Raw genomic sequence first — 23,502 nt, 5'->3', positions numbered from 1 at the left:
TGCAACAAAACAAATACTTTTGAAAAACAAACTACTGCATATGGAGCTAGAGGGACTTTTTCAGTTTTGAAAGACAGCCATGCACAGGATCTGCAGAGTCAAATATTTACTTGCCATGTAAATGTTGAAACAAGAATAATCATATTTTTAAATGAAATATCAAAATAGCAAAACTGCAACTAATCATGTATGCAAACAATTTCTAGACACTGACATGCTTGAAGTGTTTTGCATTGCTAGGTTTCTTCAAATTCTAAATCAATGTAAAACAATACTAAGAAAAAATACTTCTACTAAGACCTTCAAATCTAAGTCAAGTCTCCTCAGATGCCAAAGAAAATTTTAAACAGTATGCCTGAAAGAAAAAATGAGGCTTTTTTTCTCTGAGCCAAACTCTCCTCTGTATATGCTGTATTTTGAAGAATTGGGAAACAAGGTTCTATAGTCTTCCACTAAGAAGAGGTTCTGTCAATAAAGGTAAAGATGTGTCTGATTACTGTTGAGATAGATTACTGTTGTCATAGGGGTGAGATATTCTACAGAACCTCAACAGACCCTGGCAACTTCAAAAGAGTAATGTGGCAAATCTTGGAGTACTTTCCACAGCTAAAGAAGGATGATGAGACTTTGAAAGCCCACAAGATATAGTGAACGTAGATGCAGTTCTGATCTGAAATATTATTACCTGACCAGGAAATAATACACTAAAAAATATCATATTAAATTAAAAGTAGTAAAGCATAGTATTAAAACTATAGTATAAATAGTTACGATATAAATTAAATAAACTTTGGTAAAGGAATTACAGTTTACAATAAAAATTGCTTATTTAAAGAAAAATATATTATCAGTCACATTAATGTGTATAAAAACTTAATATTTTTTCACAGTGGGTTTTACTGTTATTTTAGTATTCAGCTAAGTTGCTCAAAATAAGAATGAACAGCATGTTCATGATGCAAGAACATCACTTGCTTGTGAGTCTTAGGACAATATAATAACTGTATCTGAAAAGATGTACTGAAGCTACCTCAGTCCTGGATCAGCTCTCCTATATACATAAGCCCATTAAATGAGAATTTCCCACTCCTATGAAGATGACCTTACATGATGTTATTCTGAATTGTCTCAGAAGCTGTTTTACTGAAGCTTATGATCAGTCAATCCCAAGATTTTTGTGTAAAACCATTTTTATTCAGTCATTACAGGTTCTTCTGTTTAAGCTTTCAGATATGCACTGCCTGATTCATATATCAGAGCTCAAATGAAAAAAATCAATAATATTTTTAATAAAACTTTTAAGCACAAAATTCAGGGTTGCTAAGTTATACAAGATAGCATTTCTGAACTAAGCCCACAATGTGCATGAATAACTTCACTGAGATCATGAGACTCGATGTTTATGAATTCAGGGGCGTTATTTCTGCAAATGTCCAGTTTTAGGTACTGCCTTATTCAAAGAGTTTTGGACATATTCTTTGAAGCAACTGGCCTTTAAGCTTGATGCATGTCCAAAGAGTTGTTGAATTCCTTTGCCATCACTTCCATTTGCATGTTCTAGCCTCACAGAAAAACCTTGTTTAAGCAAAATGGATTCCTATTTTGCTGAAATAAGAACTTTTCTGTACTTTAAAAGTAAATATCTTATTTTACAGCTTCTTTCTATCTTCTAAAAAGTAAACTGTAGAGCAGAAAAGGATGTGAAAGAATTTTAAAGAAATGTAGATTTTTGTTGTAATCAGAACTCAGTACAAAGTATTACCAGATATACAACCTCTTCATCAAAAGCCTGGTTTCCACGGTGACCAGCACATCGTCTGCTGGTTTGTTTAATTTTTGAAAAAACTTGCCTTTTAATGTCACCCATTCCCAAAATTAGGATAGAAAATAAATGTGATTTTTTCCCCTACAGTATCTAAACCAAACTGAGGACTTAGATGCCCACACAGTATCAGCATAATGCATCATTCTTTTTATCTAAAGCTTGCTCATCCAACACAGTTACTAGTAGCTACTCTACTCTGACAAAAATGTTCATCAGGGAATTTTTTTAAGCCATATGTGTGACAGTGACAAGCGGGTGAACCACTGCTCCAGCTCAACACCTTTAAACTCTGTAGGAATATAAGTTAAAACTTGGTGTGCTGGATCAGGCTAGAGGCCTTCTAGTCTACTGGCTGAAACATTGTGCTCCCAGTAATAGCCAGAGATCATAACTTCTGCCACCTTTATCATTAAAAGTGACCACTTCTTCCTTCACCTCGTGAACTGAACTACTGCATCCCTTAGCCATGAGAGAAACCCCATTCTAACCAGCCATAAAACCAAGCTGAGCTCATGATATTCTGTATACACCAAAACAGCTGAATTTTACTTTCGCTATTTCCAGTTGGCTTTTACAGTCAGTTCCCCACTTGTTACTCATGGTATTCAACATAAAGAAAGACTAAAAAGCCTTGTGCCTCATCTCCCTGCCTGGGAGGAAACACCTACCACTGGACCAGTCAGATGCCTTTCTTGCCTCCGCAGTCCCTTTCTTGTCCCTAGTCACCATGTGTTTATATAGTAATCAACATTTATATGATACAGACACTATTTCTCACTGCAAATTTCATCCTCAATTCAGCTGCCCAGCACATTCAGCATTTAATTCAATCCCACATCCTATTTTTAACAATGACTCATTTAATCTCATCCTCACCCTCTTGCAGTCTCAGTTCAAGACTATTATATAACTCAAACCAGTAAAATATACAGCTACAGTTTTTTTACTGTTACAGCTTCATTGCTTATAATTTCTGCCAAAGATGCCTTTTATTTTAATGCAACGTTGGATGTTTACTAATACAGGTTCTCAATAACCAGCGGTACTGATAACAAGAGATAATACTTTGTTTAACCTGCTAACTTGAAGATCACCTAGAGATATCTGATTTCTGGTTTGACTTGATAAACACTACCCTTGTGATCATGCAGAATAGTTGCTGCACCTTTCTGTTTCTTTCTCCCTTGCCTACTATACACAGAATGGCACAACGTAATATCTGCCTAAGGGAAAAAAATAATAATAAAAGCCTGTTTTCAGCAAGCCTGAGGTACAGCATGTTCTTATCTTTATGCATAGACCTGCACGAACACTCTCCCTTCTCCCACAAAATTAATCTCCAATAATTTATTTTCACTCTTCAATATTTTCATCTTAAAAACTGAAGTGCTTCAAGGATATGAATGACAGTATTTTTGGCAAGGGAGAAAGAGGCACCCAGGGGAAGCACTTAGAAGAATAAGAAAGAAGTATGTAGGTATTTCTGCATGAGGTGTATTTGTAAGTTTTAGTCCTGATGTGGAGAAGATTACTGGGCTTTGAGAACTTGTCATTTGAAAAGCAGCAATTACTTCTGTAACTCCAGAGTGATGTCTGACATACACCTTGGGGTTTTTATTTCTATGCACACAACAGATAGTCAAATACCCATTTCAGATTACTGCAGCTTTATTTCCAGGACAGAAGTGAAAAATGAGGTAGGAAACAATGGACAAAAGGAAGCACAGACAGAGAGAGCAGTGGTATATTTAAATAGAAATTTTGTTTATCATAGGTTCAATTACCTCATGCTGCACTGCAAGTGAGACTTTCCATTGATTCCAACAGAGTTTAAACAAAGTCCTGACTTGCAAGATAAAACTCAGGATTAAGGGGGCTCCAGCAGGGTAATCGGGATTCAACAGGAAGCATGTCAGTACATTTAGGAATTCTGTCCAAGAGTTTTTTTGCCCTTTACAGTGAATGCTACTTGGTCTTCTCAACCAAAACACATGGCTTAGACATAAATGCCATGGCAGAGCTGAAAGCAATCAGACACAAGCACTCAGGAGCAAATATTCTACTGGACACCAGATCAACATCTGGCAAATAAGCCCTCTGCTCATCTGTTACAGGAATAGGCTACCAGCTAGAAGCTGGCCATGGACCAGCTCTCCAGAATGAAGTGATCCACTCTCCCCTTGGCCCTCAGCAGCAGCCTGCCACCTCCATGGGCATCCTCCATCCTGACTGAATGAGAGCTACAGGCACCACAGTGGCTTGCTGTGCTTGTTGTCTCAGTTTGAACCTTTCAGTTTCCTAAAGCTTCAAGCAAAGCAAAACACCTCACCTGTGATCCAGGCATGGGACACCGCAGCCAGCGTGACAGGAAAAGCTGCATACATGGAGCTTCCTCCAGCCATCACCTCCTCAGAGCTGAGCTGAAGCAGGCTGGGGGCAAGCAGAGATGCATAGCTGCAAGCTCCCTTTCCCTGGAAATGCTATAAATAAAGAATGCAAAATAGGTAGAAACTAGCTATTTTATGTAGTTAATTCCATTTCAGTTATACAGCTCCTGCTCTCTGGCTCAGTCTTTTACTGCAGTGCTACACATGAATGCTTCCCACTTGATATCTGAAACTCTTGACACATCCTTTCTCTTTTAAAGGACCAAGGCTTCATTATCCACAGAAAAATGAAACAGCTCATTTAAAAATCATTGGAAAAAAATAAAGAAAACACATTAGATATTTGGGTGGATTTTTTGGTTCATGTTCTTTGATGTGACTATCAAAAGTAGATTTATAATAAAAGTTAGGAGTTTTTCCTGCTGAAGGATATATCAGTTACTTACATATAGAACACTTCAAGGTTTAATTGTGTAATATTCTCTAATGAGAAACAAAATAAAAAGAACTCTATTGTTAGACCCTTAATTTCTCTGGAAGTAAAATTGGGAAAGTCTTTTTTTGATTCTGTAAAGTTAACAAGCAGATACTAAATAATAATTTTATGCTTATTTTCTAGTAGTGTTTTGGTTATAAAATATGCAAGATAAGTACACTGTTCCCAGGGAAAGGCATGTCATTGACAGGGGAATGAAACAGATTGCTGTTCACAAACTCTCCTTTGATTTAAAGGACCAATTAAATATTTCCTTCTTTCACTAAGCCTTGAAGATTCTCTAGCACTCAGAAGGCTGCAATTGGAAGAGTGGTAGGAAGATACATCCTTACGTAAAAACCTGTTCTTCAATTACTGATTCAAAATCCATCCTAACCCTTTTCTTCATTAATTGAGTAGTTTACAAAACCAAAATATTGCCCAGAGAAAAGGAGTCTCCATGAAGTCTGATATTCAAAATAATTCTTATTGTCCCAACGGTTCTCAATTGACAGTGTAGAAATATATTCAAGAAAAACTATCCAAATAAGTTTGGACATCCAAATTTGCCTATCCAAATAAGGCAATCAAAAAGAATTGAATGTTATAAATCTAAGTCTGTGTTTGCTAAGTAGTGATGTGAGGAGAAGATTGAGTATTACACTCCCTCCTGAGTTTGGGTTCACACAAAGCACCAGCAGGAAGCAAACAGGGATAACATGAGATTCCTGCTTGAACTTGTGCAATGATGTGCCAACCTCAGATCAGCAAAAAGGGCAAATCTCCACATTGTAGATAAACAGGATGGCCAGGTCTTCCAGCTAGTTTCAAAATTAGCACAAAGAGAACGCAGGAGAGTAAGTGCACTTCCATCTCTAGAGATGCTCTCTGAAGACAAGTTTGAAGCGCACTGGTACAACAGCTCACATGCTAGCACGGCCAGTTTTAAATGCCTTGAACCAACAGCATGATCAGTGCTGGCTGGCATTTCCAAATACATTTTACAGGAACTACCAGCTCGTTGTATCTAGGCGGATTTTGATTTCTCATTGATAAGTGGTAAGAATAATTAGAGAAGCAGATAAATTGTCAACTCTCAAATCCATTAAGCATCCACTTCATTGCTTTGCTGGATCCAAATCAGGAAGTTCAGCAGCTTCTAGACTCGATCCTACAATAAGGTCAGAAGAGTACAGAAGTTCCACAGGTTTTATTTTCTTCCTTTTAAACATGAGTGTTTTAGAATGGTCTGTGCAGTTAATGTCAGCCAGAACTTTGAGTAAACAGTATTGCAATTTCAATCATAAAAGCAATTCTGCTGGTAGCCAAAGTTTTGAAACTGACTGAGTAAGCACACTTAGATATTTGGAAGTATAGATTTAATGGCCCTCCCTGTCCCAAGAGTCAGCAAGGACACTCTTTGTAAGATCCTAATTTATCATATTTTTTGAATGCAGTATGCATTTCAGCCATTTTAGGTATAAACTTAAACACATTTAGTCTCATTTTATTAAAAGGAAAAACGCATATGATGCATTTCAGGAGCAAAAGACGACATAGCACTGGAAGAAAGGCATTCCATAGTGCTTAGCACTTCTGAAAGTGCACTCCTCTCATTTTTGAGAAAAGCAGTGAACCATTGCCTTTCTTAACAGTGAAAGATTCTGCTGGTGGCTGAATGAAAGAATTGACAAGGATAAGCCTCCCCTCTTCATGGCCACAATGATTAATGAACAGAGCCATGATGCTTGTGCTGGCAGACAGGAGAGAAGGGTAGGGAAGGCAGGCTGCTCTCAGGGTAGTGAGACAAGTTTATGTAGCTGTCAACTGGACTTCATTGTTTCTTGGGTTCAGCTGACTACAAAGTTCCCAAGGAACATTTTTGTCAACAGTGTTTTTCCTCTTTATAAACACCACCAGGAGCTCTCTATTAGGTTTCTTCCGTTCATCACTGTCTATCTCCTGTTCACTCCTTTCAAGATGCTGTTCAGAGATCACCAAGCCAATCTCCCAAAACAGTCCCTCCCTTGATGCAAGCACAAAAGGAAAACAGCAGAGAAGCACAAGCAGTCAGCAACACTGTGGGCACAGCAGACTCTGTCCTTGGCATTTAAAAGGCTCCAAAATTCAAGGATTCTAATCGGAGATAACAAAATGTGGTTTTTTTCTATTTCTCAATTTCATTATTTCATCAATCACCGATTGATGAAACAACAACCTCAGAAATAACCATCACCTTTTTAATTCCCTCTTTCCCTCCAATATACTAAGAATGCATTAGGACTTTTTACCAAAAATCAATGCTTAACCACAAACTGCAGCCTGAAGTGATCCACTGACTTTATTGCTGCTGCATATTCTGCTAAATCTCTCACAATGCCTTCAACCACAGTAAGGAGTGTCAGCACCATCTTGTGGCTTTCACTTTTGCACAGAATCCCCAGGAGCTGGTCGGTTTATAACCCCTCCATATTAAGACTTGTAACTGGAGCACACACAACTGGATGCAATGCCTCATTTTAACTGTAAGAGTTAAAATGAGGAGTTGCATCTCTAGGGTCACTTTGCAGTTTCCTCAGACTCTGAAGGCTGCTGGTCAGGATAAATGGATGGATCAGATGCCTGTTCTTCAGACTCAGCTATTTCCCCAAACTTTACAAACATTAGATTGTTAAATAAACAGAAACCTACAGCTTGGGTTTTCTTTCTTTAAATGGCCTTTGTTTTGAGTCTAAACACAGCAATTTTTTTTTACTCTTCTCCCTTATTGTTCTGATAGTTTTTTCTCTGCTTAAGCCCCAGTAAATCTCTACTCTCATTGAAAATAAGCAGTCAGTTTAGGTAAAAATCTTCTCTCTCTCCCTCTGTAGCAAATACTTTACCTGAATCATCCCAGGCCTCCATTTGCTTTTTTCATAGCTGCAGCCCACCTCCAATTAGGAGCTGAATTGATCTTTCTCTACTATTTCTTGCTGAAGACTCACAAGTTATTGGAGAAAAGGAAAAAAACCTGCTGTGCACAGTAGCAAAAGCTGCACCATTGTGTTCCATAAGTTTCCCTTATTCTGTTCCAAAAAGCCATCCATTTCTTCCTGACATTCTGCATATTCCTAGCAGTGATGACACCTCCCACCTTAGACTCATCAGCACATCTCACCAATGCACTCCTCCTTTCCAGGCAAAAATCCTCCATAAAAATATTAACCTTGTTTCCAAACCAGCACTGGGAAAACTCCACTATTCATCTTTCACTTGTTTAGCACTCACCATCCCAAGTGACATGAGGGGGACATGCTCTCATGTCCCCCTCAATCATCGCCTTATTCACATTGTAATTCTTCAAAGTATCATTTTTCTTCAGGGGAACAAATAAATTCTTAAGCAGGCCAATATTATTCCTTTTACAGAATCCAGTTAACATTGGATCTACGTCCACTGGATCTAACTTATAAAATAGATATTACTGGAATCCTATACCACTCTAGAAAGTATGCACCATCAAAAATACCTATATATATAACTTTCTATATATAGGTTTTTACTGTTATTGAACTATTTAAAACTTAAAAGCTGCACAAGACAAGACAGCTGCAGAATCAGACAATACATCTAAGTAAGCAGTTACCTAAAAATCAGGAAACACATATAAAAATAATTTTATTTTTGCCTATGTGAAATACAGCATTCACAGCAGGTGCAATGTCTTGAAGTGTAGTAACAAAAGGCAAAGGTTTCAGGCCATGATTGTGCATGCAAAATAAAATGAAGAGGTCACAGGAATTTATGTAAATAAAAGAGTGGACATGACCTACAGCCAGACTTCCAATAGTTTTGAGGAATAAACCTGGAACACTTTCAGGTTTACTTATGGTTGCAAAAGCTGTGTACTATGATCATAGTATTATTTTTTTCCAAAGTTTGTGTTTCTGTCTAACTGTAAGACAGGCCCAAATGCATCCCTGAGGAGGGTCCATCTTGAGTCCTTTACATTTTCCCTGTCTCTGTCGTGAAGTACAAGCTCTCCTGAAATAGCTCTGCTCTGGACATTCACACACCAGGGACCAGGCTCAGACCAAGAAAATAAAGTAGCTGCCTACTTTCCCTTTCAGTTGCTTTGCTGGGATTTAGCAGCCTAAATGCATTTTTGGGATTATTCCATTGAAGAAGGGATGGAGTAAGGTCCTGTAACAGTGAAGAAGGGCAAATAAAGTAGTTCAGGTAATTATAGCCCAGTCAGACAAACATCATTATTTGGAAAGAGATAGTGACAAATAGTAAGTCAGCAATAAATCAAGCTGTCTTGAGCCACCTTGAAGAAAACAAGATGATAACAAAGAGTTGAGATATTTTTCAGGAACGATTCATGGCAAATCAATATAATTGCTTTCAAAACAGCTGATCTAGCATACAAGGGGACAAGTCCCTGTAATGAGCAAACAAAAGAAATACAGTCTAGATGAAGGTGCACTAATTTCAGGTCAGAAGCAGTTGAATGAAATGATTCAGATTATTATCAGAAAAATGGGAAATACATTTCAAAAAGGCACATTTCAAAAAGGCACATTTCAAAAAGGCACATTTCAAAAAGGCACAGATTTCTTGTTATATCCAGTATTTTTATGAATTCTGGTATTTTGTATTTCTTTAAAATTTGTAGCTGGCACAAATTTGACAGGTATTGTTCAGCTTATGACTCATTTCTACCCAGTGCAAATCTATTCATCTCAATCCAGCTGGTGTTGTCTAGCAAATCTTCTGTACATTCTGGAATATAGTGTTCAATGTAATTAAGCATTGAATAATGATCAGAAGAAGAGACAAAGTTAATCAACAGGAACTCTTCTTGACTCAGCCAAAAACCAATATGCAGTTATGAAATATTTACCACAATGACCTTCCTCTCTGGTACTCCCTCACAACTTTTTTAGGTTAGAAAACGAGCAAAGCATAACTCATGTTTTGTTCATTCTAAACAGAAGCCTGGCTTTTATTGACCAGAGCAATTCCCTCAACCCCCCTTATTTCAAATGACAACTAATACTAGAAATGCAACAATTCCCTTCCAAAGTCCATGAAATTGATTAATTCTGGTGTCTAATATACTCCTATACCCAAGGACAAAATCTGACACTATTCTGTAAATTATCTAGCATTGCAAAATGCTGCAAAGCAACAAAAGCACTAAATTGAGACTAATGTTTCAAGTACTATGCAAAGCACCCACTAAAACCAGCTGCAGATTTATCTTTCATACTTTGTATCAGAATACACTGAGGTTTTTTTACATCATTACCTTATTTCGAACATTGAAATCCAGCTCAGACATCACCAGTCACAGTTTATTACAAGGTCCCAAACATGCCCTGCTTGAATGGAAAAATAGAATTTTTCCACCATCAGTAGTTAAAAAAGATATCTTTTGAACTATATTGTGTGAGTTGAGTGCATTGTATACCAGTGGTTTAGCATAGTTTGTTTTTTAAAGAATTTGCTACTAAAATGTTATAGAGAGTTAAATTGTAAATGCACAGACGAGAAGCAGCACAGTAAGCCTGTGGCATTCTTGTGCATTTCAAGTTTTTGTAAATGATCTGATCAAGTAGTCTTGGAAATAAATGAGTGTGGATATAACTTTAAGATTTACCCCACCTCATTAATCTGTCCCTAAGTTACCCTCTGTCTTTTCAAGAGCTCCCCCATTTCAGCTGACACTGTACTCTTGCCTGAGCTTCCACAGAAGTGCTGTGTGCTGCAAACAAGCTTTTCAATCACAGCAAGACAGTCCCTGAAAACTGATGTAGTTTAAAACACTTGAGGACTCTCTGCATTAGTAGTGTTATAATGAAACCCAGGGGTAGGGTGTGCACTGGAGTTGCAGATGTGACATCCAGCCTTAAGGAGTAGCTGCTGGCACAACAGTTCTACCCCTGAGCAGTAATGGTAAGACACTCTGCTTACATGCAGTACCCTCTACTCTGCTGAAAGATTAGATTTAAAAATTAAATTTTAAAAAAATCCCACAGATTATAAATTGTTTCATTTGATAAAGAATTAAGATATTTATTATCAGGATGAGGAATGCACCTTCTTGTGCCAGTTGAACAAGCACCACCCTGCCCTGCTGAAAATGGACATCACTTGCGTGCCAGCCTGACACTATGCTGCCATGCTGCTTTTCAGTATGACATTTTCATAAACATCTCAGTATGAACTCTTCAAAGACCTTGTAGCTTCTTAAATTAAGGTGAAAATTAGGGCATTTGTATTTTCCTTGCTAATATAATGTCCTAAAGATGTCTTTGGCTATTTGTATCCATACTTTAGAACTGGGAAACTGTTCTGCAATGCTAACAAGTTCTTATCAAGTTTTACTACTGTTTAATTACGCTACTACTGTTTTCTTTTATTTTAAATTATCATTTCTTCCCTTCTCCCCAGCATGACCTCTAGGTGTCAAGTGACTCCTCACTTGCTACCTCACCGTCCCAAAACCACTTCAAATTAAAACCAGAGTTGTCACTCATCATGTGGGAAAAATAAGTGTCACACAGTATTTGTATCAGTAAAACAGATGGTAATGTAAACCAAGATGCAAATTAAGCCTAGAGAATATAGTCAGAGAGTTTATACAATCAACCCTGCACTGAAGAAGGACATGCATATTTACACGGCTCTTAAGCAGAAAAAGCAGAAGGTAAAGCAGAAAAAAAAAGGTAAATGAAAGCTACAACATTTGACCTTCCTGAAGCTGTGCAGCATTTGCCCTAATGCTCCTGCTGAGCAAGTGTCACCATCAAAGCAGATATCAGGAATGGTGCTTGAAGTGCTGGAACCTGGGATTTCCAGCTGTCATGAGCATCCAGACAGGTTCAGAGGATTGAGCCATTAGATCAGAGAGTTCTGAGAAGGGACAAATGGGTTTTGATTTGATTTCAGCACCACCATAGAGTTTCAGGCCCATTATTTTTTGGCAACATGCTGTAACACCTTCATCAGTTACACTAAATTATATTAATGTACTGCAATACTTAAAATTAAAAGAACAGTAATACAAACCACAGTAATATACATATTTGACTATCATTTTTACTACAGATAATATTCAGCCATAGTTGCCAGCAATTATTACAATTTTAAGAACTAGGTCAGCACTAGGTATTCAAAGCAGCTCTAGGTATGAATAGAATATTCAGACTTTTCAGAATATTTAGACTTTTCCACCATTATGCCTTTCAATACTGGATCTACTAATACCTTGCTCTCCATATATGCTATTCTTTTATCTGGCAGCTAGGAAGAACCTTCTAATTCTTCACTCAGTAACAAAACTTAGGCAGCAGAAATTATAATCCTTTTGCAGGGGTTCAGTTAGGAAGCATATAGATGAGAGATTCATTAATGGCCAGAAATTTTTACAGAGCTCATGACCCACTTCCTATCATCATTATCATTAAGAGCTCTCAGAGACAAACGCAACCAGACTGTGGGTCGAGTGACTTGTCCTGACATCACAACTCTTCACCAGCTGCCGTCTTTCCATCAGACCCTGAGACCTCCAAACCTTAGGAGGAAAGAACACCACCAGTGATCAGCATACTGCTGTTGCCTCAGATAGCTCCTGATGGATGTCAGCCTTTTAACAGGCTGGGAGCAGAAGTGCATTGCCACAGACATAATTGGATGCTCCTTGTACACCCTATTTTGTGATTAGCCAGCTGCTAGCAGCATTTTGAGCACAACAGACACATGAGGGCATCCTCCATTCCATGAAGTTTTATAACACAAACAGAAGAGATTGTCCTCAAATGCCTCCATATGCTAACATGGATGCACTGTTGAATTCACAGGCAGCTCCAACATGGGAAGAGATGAGAATCTTGACTCCATGTTTCAGAAGGCTGATTTCTTATTTTATGATCTATATTATATTAAAAGAAAATTATATACTAAAACTCTACTAAATGAATAGAAGACTGATTTCATCAGAAGGCTAGCGAGGAATAGAAAGGAATGGAATGATAATAAAATCTTGTGACTGACCAGAGAATCTGAGACAGCTGGACTGTGATTGGCCATTAATTAAAAACAACCACATGAGGCAATCAAAGATGCACCAGTTGCATTCCACAGCAGCAGATGATTATTGTTTACATTTAATTTCTGAGGCCTCTCAGCTTCTCAGGAGAAAAGATCCTAACAAAAGGATTTTTCATAAAATATGTTCACGACACATACACCCTCATCAACCAGCTGGCCTACTGGTTTCAAAGAAAATGTACACTAATGGTATTATTGCTGCTAAGAACATCTTTGTTTCTGACACTTTTTCAACCATGGGGGAAATTGTTAGATTAAGCATTACTTTGCATAACCATAAACCATCATTTCAATGATGTTTCTGTGGCCTGATCCTTAATTAGGAGCAATCAAAGCACTGGCAGCAGAAGCAGCTGTTTATATTGACCATGAAAATTGCCGATCAAACCAAGCTTGGATATGTGAAAAACAAAGACTCACTTACCTGTGGAGTCTTGACTCAAAGTTTCTTGACTACTACTGTTGTAAGAAGGCACTGGAGTGATTGAAAGTGATGCTGGACAGGACAATGGACATGAGAAGTCATTCTGTGTAGCGAAACATTGACACCCAGGAACACAGGCATCTTCGGGGACAGTGGGACCGAGGGCAGGGCTCCCATACACACAAAGATTTTTCCAGCGAAGCAGTCCTATTGCAAGAGGGCCAACAGCTTCAGAACCTGACAACAAACACCTGGAGTTAAAACCTGTCTCCTTGTGTTGTACAGCTAGTAATTTTGGACAAGGAAGCTATAGCAAGTTAATTCCTGCTCTGACCATTAAGTTTGTCTGTCCCGTGGAAAAGAATGCCATATTTTATTCCGTAATACGATATTCCACTATCAGTAACGCTGTTAAATGCTGGTGTAATGCTGAAAGAATATGTTCAGTATGTGTCCTCCCTATACTTAACAAGAAACATTTAATGTGAAATAACCTTCTAATTGCTATGGGAATTCACAGATTGTGGTGGTCTTGCTCACACCTGGATTTTTTGCAGGAGCTCATACGTTACAACCTAAAGGCTTTTCAAGTAGACGTGGAAAGCCAATGTTGAATTTTTAATTTTTTTTTTTATATATTACATATATGTATTTTTAAATATATATTTTTTTAGTTATTTTTTTAATTATATTTTTTAAGCACCAGCTTACTGTGATTTTTTTAACCCCTGTAAGTTTCAGATCTCAGTGGAAACCAGGAAGTGGGAAACAGCCATTCCACTGTCACATGCACTTCTCTGTTCTTATGCTACAGTCCTCAAGAATTCTCTTATCCGCCAAGCAGTGGTTCAGGATTTCTTCTGTATATTTCAGATTTACTTTCTTGCACTTTTTGAAGATTCATATTCCATCTTACTAAAAGCTCAACTGCATATGACATTGTGACACAAAACCATAGGGCTTATTCTGACACTGCAGCACAGAACTGTGGAGGAGAGATTCCCTGAAGAGATTACTCTGCTGCACATGATATTACCTCTGTTGCTTCACCAGCATCCCATCCCAAAACACAGAAAAAGAAAAAAAAATATCTATAGCTGCAAAATAAGGGGACTTACATATGTCTCTCCTACAAGCAGTATCTTAATTTTAACTCTCATGTTTGTGATACTTGCAAGACTAGGAGCATCTGAATACAAAACGTCCCATCCACAAAACTGGACTCTCAAATGCAGATAAATCAAACCTGTGATGGTCACACAAGCAGCCTCAGGCCATCATGGCAACACTCACAACAAGATTACAAGTCTGATGTAGTCTTGGCTGCTGCATCAAGCCAGAACTGAAATACAACACAGAAACTCAGACCTCAGTCATGGCCATGCAAGGAATTCCTGAATTCACCTGCAGAAAACCAAGAGTAGAGCAGGCTTGAATGGAGCTGGTGACTCAGAAGTGGTTCATAAGTACTGCAAGAGCAACTTGAGAGTATCTAACACAAGAGTCATTCCAGTTGCTCTAACCACATTTCTGTCACTGTGACTAAGCATCAAACTAAGCACCTGAAGAGCAGCAGTTGTCTAATATAGGTCCCTTAAAACGGAACAAAATAACTGATTTTCCATCAGTTTTCTCAGAAGAGGAGCTTCTAGGAGTTAGGAAATAATCCCCTTCAAATAAGTGTGTGTGCCCTCAGAGCTATTTGAGTTTCCCACTAGACAGACAGACCCATACATCAAGGACCTCCAAGTGTGTCCACTCCAGAGAAGGAGCTCAGTAGCACTGCAAAACATTCAGTGAACTGTAGTAAAATAATGTTCAATACTAGACAGTACTGCAATTGACAGCACATTTAACAGAAAAGCTCTATCATCCTCCCTACCTTCATCATTTTTTAATACAAAATTTTGGCTCATTTTTTTTTTTTTTTAACATAAATTGATGCATTTTCTAGGGAGCTAGCTGCCAATATATTGTTCTATCTCTCTTGCAAATGTTCAGCACATTTGAGACCATCAATTTTACTGAACATGGAGCTTTGCCCTGCTAACTTAAAAGGACACAGGTTTTATTCAGCTTTCTTAGTTGTAATTCAGGTTTGCTTTAATACAGATAGCCACAGACTAAAGACTGTGATCATCCCATAGTGCTTGACTGCTTTATCATGAAGGCTCAGGAAAATGGGAGCATTAAAATATAATCTGTGTACATAGGATATGAAATTTATGGCTGTTTTTAACTGTTGATATATTAATGAAAATATCCATAAAGATTTATGTTCGGATTTTTAAATACCCTTGCAGCCACTCCTTTGTCCAGTATAGTTTCCTGTAAACATTGATTTTCACTTTACCAATAAAGAATCAGTCCACAAACTCATTTGCAAGTGCATTGAATTGATCATTTCTGAGGAAAAAAAACCCAAAAACCCCACAAACAGCAACACAGATACATCACATCAAAGAGACTTTTAGTTGTCTTATTTATCCATTCACCACTGCAGGGCCATTTTGCCTATACTAAAACCATTTATCTGTGAGAGAGCACATGATGCAGCTGTAAGCATATTAAACACAGAATCTTATGCTGAAAAACTAAGCTAGACTATAAAAAGTTCATAAATAGAGCAACTCAGCACTCTTGACTGAATACAAGCTATCCAAGCTTTGACTTTGTTTAATCTCATTAGTCACATCAGTTCGGAACAGCTTTCACCATAACCACTTCTAGTAGCCACATTAAAATAGATGTCTACTTAAAACAACACATATAGAACACATATGTGTGTATATATCAATAATATATATGTGCACCTAGATATGAAATGCATATAAACACACATACCCATGAAAGCATTAAAGTGTATGTATGAGAAGCGAATACAGGAGTTTTAAATTTTTGAATTTCAAAGCCATAATTGTTTGGTTTGCAGAAAACTTTCGTTTCAATTGTTTTTTTTTTTTTTTTGAAGGGGGGAAAACACTCCCTGAAAATTTTCAACTCGGAACAAAAAAAAGCCACTTGACAAAGCTGTCATAGTTAAAAGACGTGTCTTTCAAGGTGAGTGCAACACCAGGGATCATTGCAAAATGCAAGGAATGTTGGCTAACCCTGCAGCAGCACAAGAATGTGTTTAACTGCATGATCCATGCACAGGCTGTTTCTGCCTGTCTTTTCAACTGACAGCAAACCAGCAGCTAAACCAGAAGAATCCAAAAAAGAGACTTTTGCTGTGGTTACGTGCCTTTTAAGTTATACCAAAAATTTTAATTTTATAACAGCAAAGGAAAGCAGTATAGAGCTCTCAACAAAAAATCACAACATCAAGGCAGGGAAAGGGTTGCCTGAGATGTGCTGCAGGAGACTCTTTAGCAGCCTAATAGAATTAAGGTTGGAAACAAGAGGACAACTATGAATCCACAGACAATGTTCCAGCCACGAGCTTAATGCCTTTCCCAGGTGTTTGGATGTGCTTTGCAGAGAAACAAACACATGCACCCTCTACCAGCAATACAGAAATTAAATTTTATACCTTGGAATAATTTTTCCAAGAGAAGAGGACTGAAAGGGGCTTGATAGTCCCTCAGAGCATTGCAGAGGCAATGCCCTGAAGAGCAAACCTTAAAGCTTGAACATGGATGCAAAGCTGGCTATCCTAGTCCCCCAGGTTTTCCTGTCATGCATCCACTTTTTATGCACTTGTTCCATTGTTAGACAGGTTTCCCTTTCCCTCTGAAGTTTTCTCTAAAGTGGTGGATTTGCATCTCTGAGTTTTCTCTCTGTTGGATCTCTCCCAGCCTTGTTCTCTCACAGACGCACCACAGCTCAAAAATTCTCCCCGAAACCCTAAACTTTTGTATATCCTCCTGAAGCAATAATACTCAAAATCAAATCCCTAATGCTCCTCTTACCCCATAAATGCAGGAATGCTATACAGCAAGCACATAACCCTGTAAATTCCTGCTTTTGCCTTATAATGTAACAAGCCAAAAGTAAGAGAGATGAAAAAATAAGATACCTTGCACGGTCCATGCATTTGTCCTGCCTGGGCTCCAGGCTGAGTTTGCTGCAGAGCACCAGCAGACTGTCTGTCCTGGCCTGTGCACCTCCAGACCTCCCCTGTTTCCTGGGGTGCTGGAATCCCCCATCCTGCTAGGATGCTTCTTGCTGCTGCTGCTGCCCAGGCAGTGTCTCTCACCTATGCTCCTGCTGCCTCCTGAAGCCTGCATGGCACATGATGGCCACATGTTAGAAGTGCAGCCCTGCCATTCAAAGGCTTGGGGATTTTTTTCTTTTCTTTTCCCCTCCCTCCTCTCCTCTCCCACTAATCCTGATCTTCACAATCAGCCACACCTTTCCCCTCCTGCAGCTGAAGTGGAGCAGGAGCTGCTGTTCTTTCACATGGCTGCTGCTCCAGTCAGGCTGCTCCATAGGGAAACAGTTTCTCAGGGAGGTGGGAACAGAAAAAGGCACAAACACATTTGCAAAAACACACATATATTCACTTAACTCCTTTTTGCTGCTAAACCCTCCCTGAGCTGTGGTGGTAAAACCAGACACAGCCCTTGCATAGGACAACGAGGCTGCTGCAGGGTGGGCCAAATACATCAGCACAAAAGATGGGACATTACAAGGAAGTGTTTATATGGAGAAAAATATACACATTATAACAAAACAAATCCAAGTCCAAGAGACTCCAGTGGCAAGTTTTACTGCTACATTTCCACCTGAGATCCTGTTCCGCCTCACCTGCTCCTGTTCAGAGCAGGAGGCAGAAAGCTCAGCAGATTATCCGGGCCTGAGCTTTACTGCAGGTCAGCAGCTAGCCAGCTCCTCTCCTTCACCAGTGCCATGGGAGGCAGACCGCGACCACCTGAGTCACACACCCTGACACTTTCCTCCAAAAGCTTAAGCTGCGGGTGGCCAGCATGCAACTTGCTGGAAACTCTTGAAGCTCCCAGACCATCCCACTTTACCCCTGCAACAGTAACCTGAAATGCCTCAATATGCTAGGGAGGCAAAGCAGGACACCCCTTTTCTCCCAGGGTAAAACTCCCCCAGTTGTATTAACTGCTCTTTTTAGCCCAGGAATCTGACCAAAAGCTCTGCAGTGTAGGGAAGGAGGGCAGAAGAGAGACAGGAGCAATCCGGGCAGGAGCAACCCTGCATAGGGCTACCTGCTCTGGGAAAGGTTCTCCAAATTCTCTGACCCTTCAAAGAGGTCAAAGGATTGAGACATCTTATTCCCAAATTTTTCTTCCTTTTTTGAAGTATTCCGTTCTGAATAAACCACTTTATTCATTTCTTTCCACTTAAAATATACACATTGGGAATAGATGACATACAGCTAACATGGCAAAAAAAGTCACAGTAAGAGACTAAGAGTACCAGGTCTCAAATAACCCCATCCCCCAAACTATTAAGTCTATATATCAGCATTTTCTAGTCTTGCCTACTTCTGATATGTTTATAGGTATATTTAGCCAAATGGGACAACAGTAATTATTTTCAAGAAATTCTGTTCCAGCTAAGCATATTTGACATTCACACACAGCATAAAACTGAAAGTGCATACATGGGGTTTTTTCCAAAGTTTAGGTTAAGCAGAAAAACAGCTTTTAGCTTTTTGTTATCCACATGTGCCCCAATTCAAACTTTTCAGCTTAACCTCTCCTTGTCCAGGTTTCAAATACTGGTGTTAGCCGGTAGACTGGCTAACATATAACCAGATAAAAAGAGCATGTTATATTAACAGGGGTTTGACATGACTTAATTCTTTTACATCTTAGGAATCACTCTATCCCTTCCCCTTTGTAGAAAGGGAATTATCCTTTATCTGCCTTTCCTTGGAGGAGATATGCTGCCAAGGGTGAGTCAGATCCTCCATGGCTGTTAATTCATATCTGGTCTTAACAAGAACGGATATTTACATTAACTTTTGGTAGAAAATAAAAACACGTATACATGAAAGTACTATGTGCAACATGTACTCACATCGCATCTGTTGACATGTGAGTAATTTCATTTGGTTCATGTTGAGACTATAGATACACATCCAAGGACAGAGATTTGCACTCAACCACAGAAAAGGTGCACAGGAGACCATGTCGTAAAACAGAAGGGCATATTCTCACTGCTTAGGAGGGGAGATTTCATAAGCTTCTCCCATACATGAAGAGAGAAGGATTAAATGGAGTAATCTGTAGTAAGACCAAAAATCTAGTTTGGGAATAATTACTGATAAGAACTTTACTCTTATTTACCATTAAGTAACAATACAGCACAAGGAAACTAGCTACCTAATTTAGCTGGCTAAATTGGTTTCCTGAAATAGGAAGTGTAAACTATGACCCACTTTATCCATTTTGTCATCCAGTCTCCTTCCATTTTTTTTCCTGGATTCAATAAGCACTTAAGAGTTCATTCTGGGGAGGTAATTCCACACATGTGTTGTCTACTTCTGTGGGGAAGAGCAGTACCAGCCTCCACTATCACAGCTTGTCTTCCCCTACACAAGGCATCCATCAAGATCCGGAGAGATTGCAAATCACAGGCAGATGATGGAAATCACCCTGGATCTCTACAGATCAAGGCAATAATAATAAATTTTTAAGGACAAGGTGTTGCTCCCACCTGTCTCACTGCAGAGCAGTGGGTAGAACACCTGGCAGAACCAGAACACACAAAGCACTAAAAGCCACAAGGGATTTCCTTGTCTTCTTACCTAAGGATTTTAAGACTGCTTCCTGTGGAAGTAGAGAGTGTAAATAGCAGTTTTGGAAATAAATAAAACAACAAGAAAGACTTTTGCTCTGCTTACACACAGAAGGATCTATGTCACTAACAAAAGCCTTGATGTTCAGCTAGTCGCCTCAGACTGCTTATCTGTCAGATAACTTCAATTTGATTGAGAGCCCTTGCTGTGACTTTTCATGTTAGTGCAATAAAATACATTGCTGTGGATGTTCACTTCATCAATGGTGCAGTTGAGAGGGCAGATTATTTTTTTTGGTTTTCTGTTTAGCTGCACAAGATGAGGTAGGAGCATTGCAAATCACTGCTTCAGACATACATAGCAGAGGGGCTGGGGACAGTTGGAGCATAATGCATGACAAACAGATTTAATTCACAAAAATAACGTATGTTTACACTAGGGACTGCAACATCATTAAAAATCCCCACTGCAGAAAAAGCCCATGAGAACAATGACCATAAACATCTTTCCTGAAGAAGCTTAGTGCAAGGCACTGAATGCCAAACTCTAGCAGAAAGTATTCAGAGTGTGGAACCTAGATGACTCAAGATGAGGAGTTATGAGTTGTCCCAGTAGTGCACTATAAAATTTTAAGTAATTATTTAATTTAATTATTTAAAAATACATACTGGTGACATATATTGGTATTTTAATGAAAAGACAAGTAGCTCAAGAAGAGACTGGCTTGTTGCATTCTACAGCCTACACAGGAAGAATTCTTTAAGCTTAACAGCTTCTCTTCCCATCAATAACTGTGATATTCCAGCTGAATAAAAGTTAAATCCTAAAAGCTTTAATTTTTACTATGGAAGTGGAGAATGAAGTGGAGACTTCACAGCAGCATGAAGTTTACCCAGTCCTCTCTATTTAACCAAGTTTTCCTAGCTGATAAGGAGAATTCTGTTCAGAAAACAGCTTTGTTGCAAGTGCTGACAAATGGATAACACAGAGTTTGCTACAGACCTTGACAAAAAATAATTGAGAGCATCAATCAAAATCTATTTGGAAAACCTCACTGTGTATTAGATACAAGTCATAGATGTCTCTTCCTAACTCAAACATTCAGTCAACAGGGGTGCAAAGTGAGTTGCAGAGTGCTAGCTGCCTGAAATATGTAACCTACATCATCATTCACCAAACAGATCCTGTCCCAAGAGCCCTGGCACCCTAGGTCTCACCTTTGCCTGAAAGTGTGCGTGCTCAGAGACACAGAGGGGCTTTGAATTCTGCAGCAGGGTTTCTTACAGAAGTACAAGTTAAGCCTTTAAAGAAAGACCTCCGCTCTGCAAGCAAAGCAAACTGACTAAGCCTTCCCATTGCACAGTGTGGAACAAATCCTCTCCTCAGCTTGGTAACTTTTACCAATTTCCTGTCTTACACAGACTCCACACAGACCTCCAGAGTCTCTGTTGCCTCCAAAGGCCCAGAAGGCTGAGGCATGTCTGCCCCACCTTTGCAGATGCTGACATTGAAATGTAGGGTAACCTTGCTCCCCTGCAAGAGGAACATAGTGCAAATGCAGTGGGCTCCAGCAGGTGCCACCCAGGTTTGTCAGAATAAAATTAACAATTTGATAGATAGCAAATGGCAAAGCTTAGTTTTCATTGTTGCTGGGTAATGTAGCCTTACTGAAAAACTTCAAAAAATTTGAATGATTATTCTCCTTTTCTGAACTCACTCCTGATTTCAGCACATAGCCACACAAAGACTCCTAATTGCAGTCATTTTGTTGCAAAATTCCCATACCTTGTCAGTGATTTCTCGTGGGGAGCTCCTCGCAGCACTGACTCCTTCACAGCACAGCCAACCAACTCCAACTCTCCCCTCACCCAGCTAACCCACTCTTTATCTTTATTGGACACAGCTGTGGCCTGTTAAGGGCGGGCCTGTTCCTAATCTTTGGTGATTAGTACAGCTACAACTCCTCAGGGGTGAGATTGCCTTCTGCACTATCTTTATTTTCTTACATTCTATCCCCCCACACCTAATGTTTTTACTTCTGTTTCAAAACACATATTTGTGCCCTGAAATTTCATTGTTTAGCCTTTAATAATTGAGTCATAAGCAGTTTTCACTGTTTAAAAAAAATCAAAGGATTTTTTTCCAGTTCTTGGAATAGGATTATGAGAAAAAGAACACATACAAAAATAGTTGCTTTCAATTTAACAAACTCCCATTTGCTATTATTGAATTTCACTTGTTGAAGTGAACAGCAAGCATAGGTTTTTACTGCATTTTATTAGGTTGCTCATTAAGGTACATTTTTTGCAACTTCTTGGGCTTGAGGTTAGCTTAAGGATGCCATTGTCCTGAGTAGAGCTTGAGAATTCCCGCTGCATAGGAATAAAGCATGCAGACAGAAAGCCTGAGCCTTGCTTCCTTCCAAAGAGCCTCTCAAAACACCACTACATACCCAGCTCCTCTTAAAACACTGAGCTCACTTGGCTTTGAAAGACATCACTACATCTCATGTTTGTCTTATACTTTATAGACTGCAATGTAACAGCACGTGCCCTTGAATTTTTATTAGTCTATGCAGAATCAGATTTTATAGACAGCAGTACTTGTTCAGCTAAAACCAAATGCTTTATTGTCACAATACCACTTCATTGTTTTTAAAGACACTGCAGTATTTTTCCAAACACACATTTCTAATTTGGTTTTAAAAAACTCCTCTGTGTTTATCTGTGTGTCAAGGAAAAGGCAAACTAAGCCAAACACTACCATAATTCATTTTCTGCTAGAACATTTGGTGATGAGAATTTCCCAAGAAGAGCATTTGCAGAGAAGCAAAAAGCTGAGCTGAGAACAAGAGTGAGCTCACCTGCAAACTTTGCTTCAGAGAGATCTTACTGAAGCATCCAGCACTCCAAATGCAATATCCTGTCATCCAATCCACTGGCAGTCACCTAGTCACCAGGTTGTTCTTGGTCAAAATTTTCCTTATTTTTTGGAGATAGATACAGATTTTTAATCTTCCAAATGAGACAATGCTGCCTGCCCCATTATGTGGTTGTGGTGGTTGTAGGTTGTGTCTGGAGATCTGGGGGTGAAGAGGGCAAGACCTGAACAGTGCTGTTGTAGAAACTTCAGCAAAGGTTTTTGAGACTGAAGGTACAACTTCATGACTGCTTAATATAATTTCCTTATTGAGGGAGGGGAAAGCAGTAAAAAGTAAAAGACCTAAATTAAGCTTATGTGCTTATTTTGAAGCTTTATAAAACCCTCTCAATCCAATTATTGGAAAATCAATCACCATGTGTTTTTGTTCAGTCACAGCAAGAGCAACACTATCTCACAAATTACAGTTCTCCAGGTACCCATTTCCATTAGAATGTTCACAAGAAGTTTGTTAACTAAGTTGGTAGTGACTGGCTAAGAAGATGAATAATAAAAAATGGTAAATAGTGAAGCATCAGCTCTATGTTGTATGCAGTCTTTCTTCATCGTTTTCTTCATTCATTTCTTCTTAGTCTTTGTTCATTGTTTTCTTCCCTCCACCTTTGCCATTATACTGTGAGGTTATAGCCCAAACCCAGC

At 38.9% G+C, this 23,502-nt stretch overlaps 1 long non-coding RNA gene across 1 annotated transcript; it reads right to left on the bottom strand.

The window, feature by feature from the left end:
* Positions 1-3,541: 3,541 nt before the first annotated feature.
* Positions 3,542-21,767, bottom strand: LOC132073950 (uncharacterized). The gene is made up of 4 exons (XR_009418548.1): positions 21,709-21,767; positions 13,209-13,445; positions 4,155-4,305; positions 3,542-3,845 (listed from the first exon to the last, which is right to left on the bottom strand). It is a non-coding gene; the product is annotated as an uncharacterized LOC132073950 (long non-coding RNA).
* Positions 21,768-23,502: the final 1,735 nt, after the last annotated feature.

Source organism: Ammospiza nelsoni, chromosome 5, assembly GCF_027579445.1.
Source record: "Ammospiza nelsoni isolate bAmmNel1 chromosome 5, bAmmNel1.pri, whole genome shotgun sequence".
NCBI classification, from domain to species: Eukaryota; Metazoa; Chordata; class Aves; order Passeriformes; family Passerellidae; genus Ammospiza; species Ammospiza nelsoni.
This window is presented reverse-complemented; position numbering and strand designations above follow the sequence as displayed.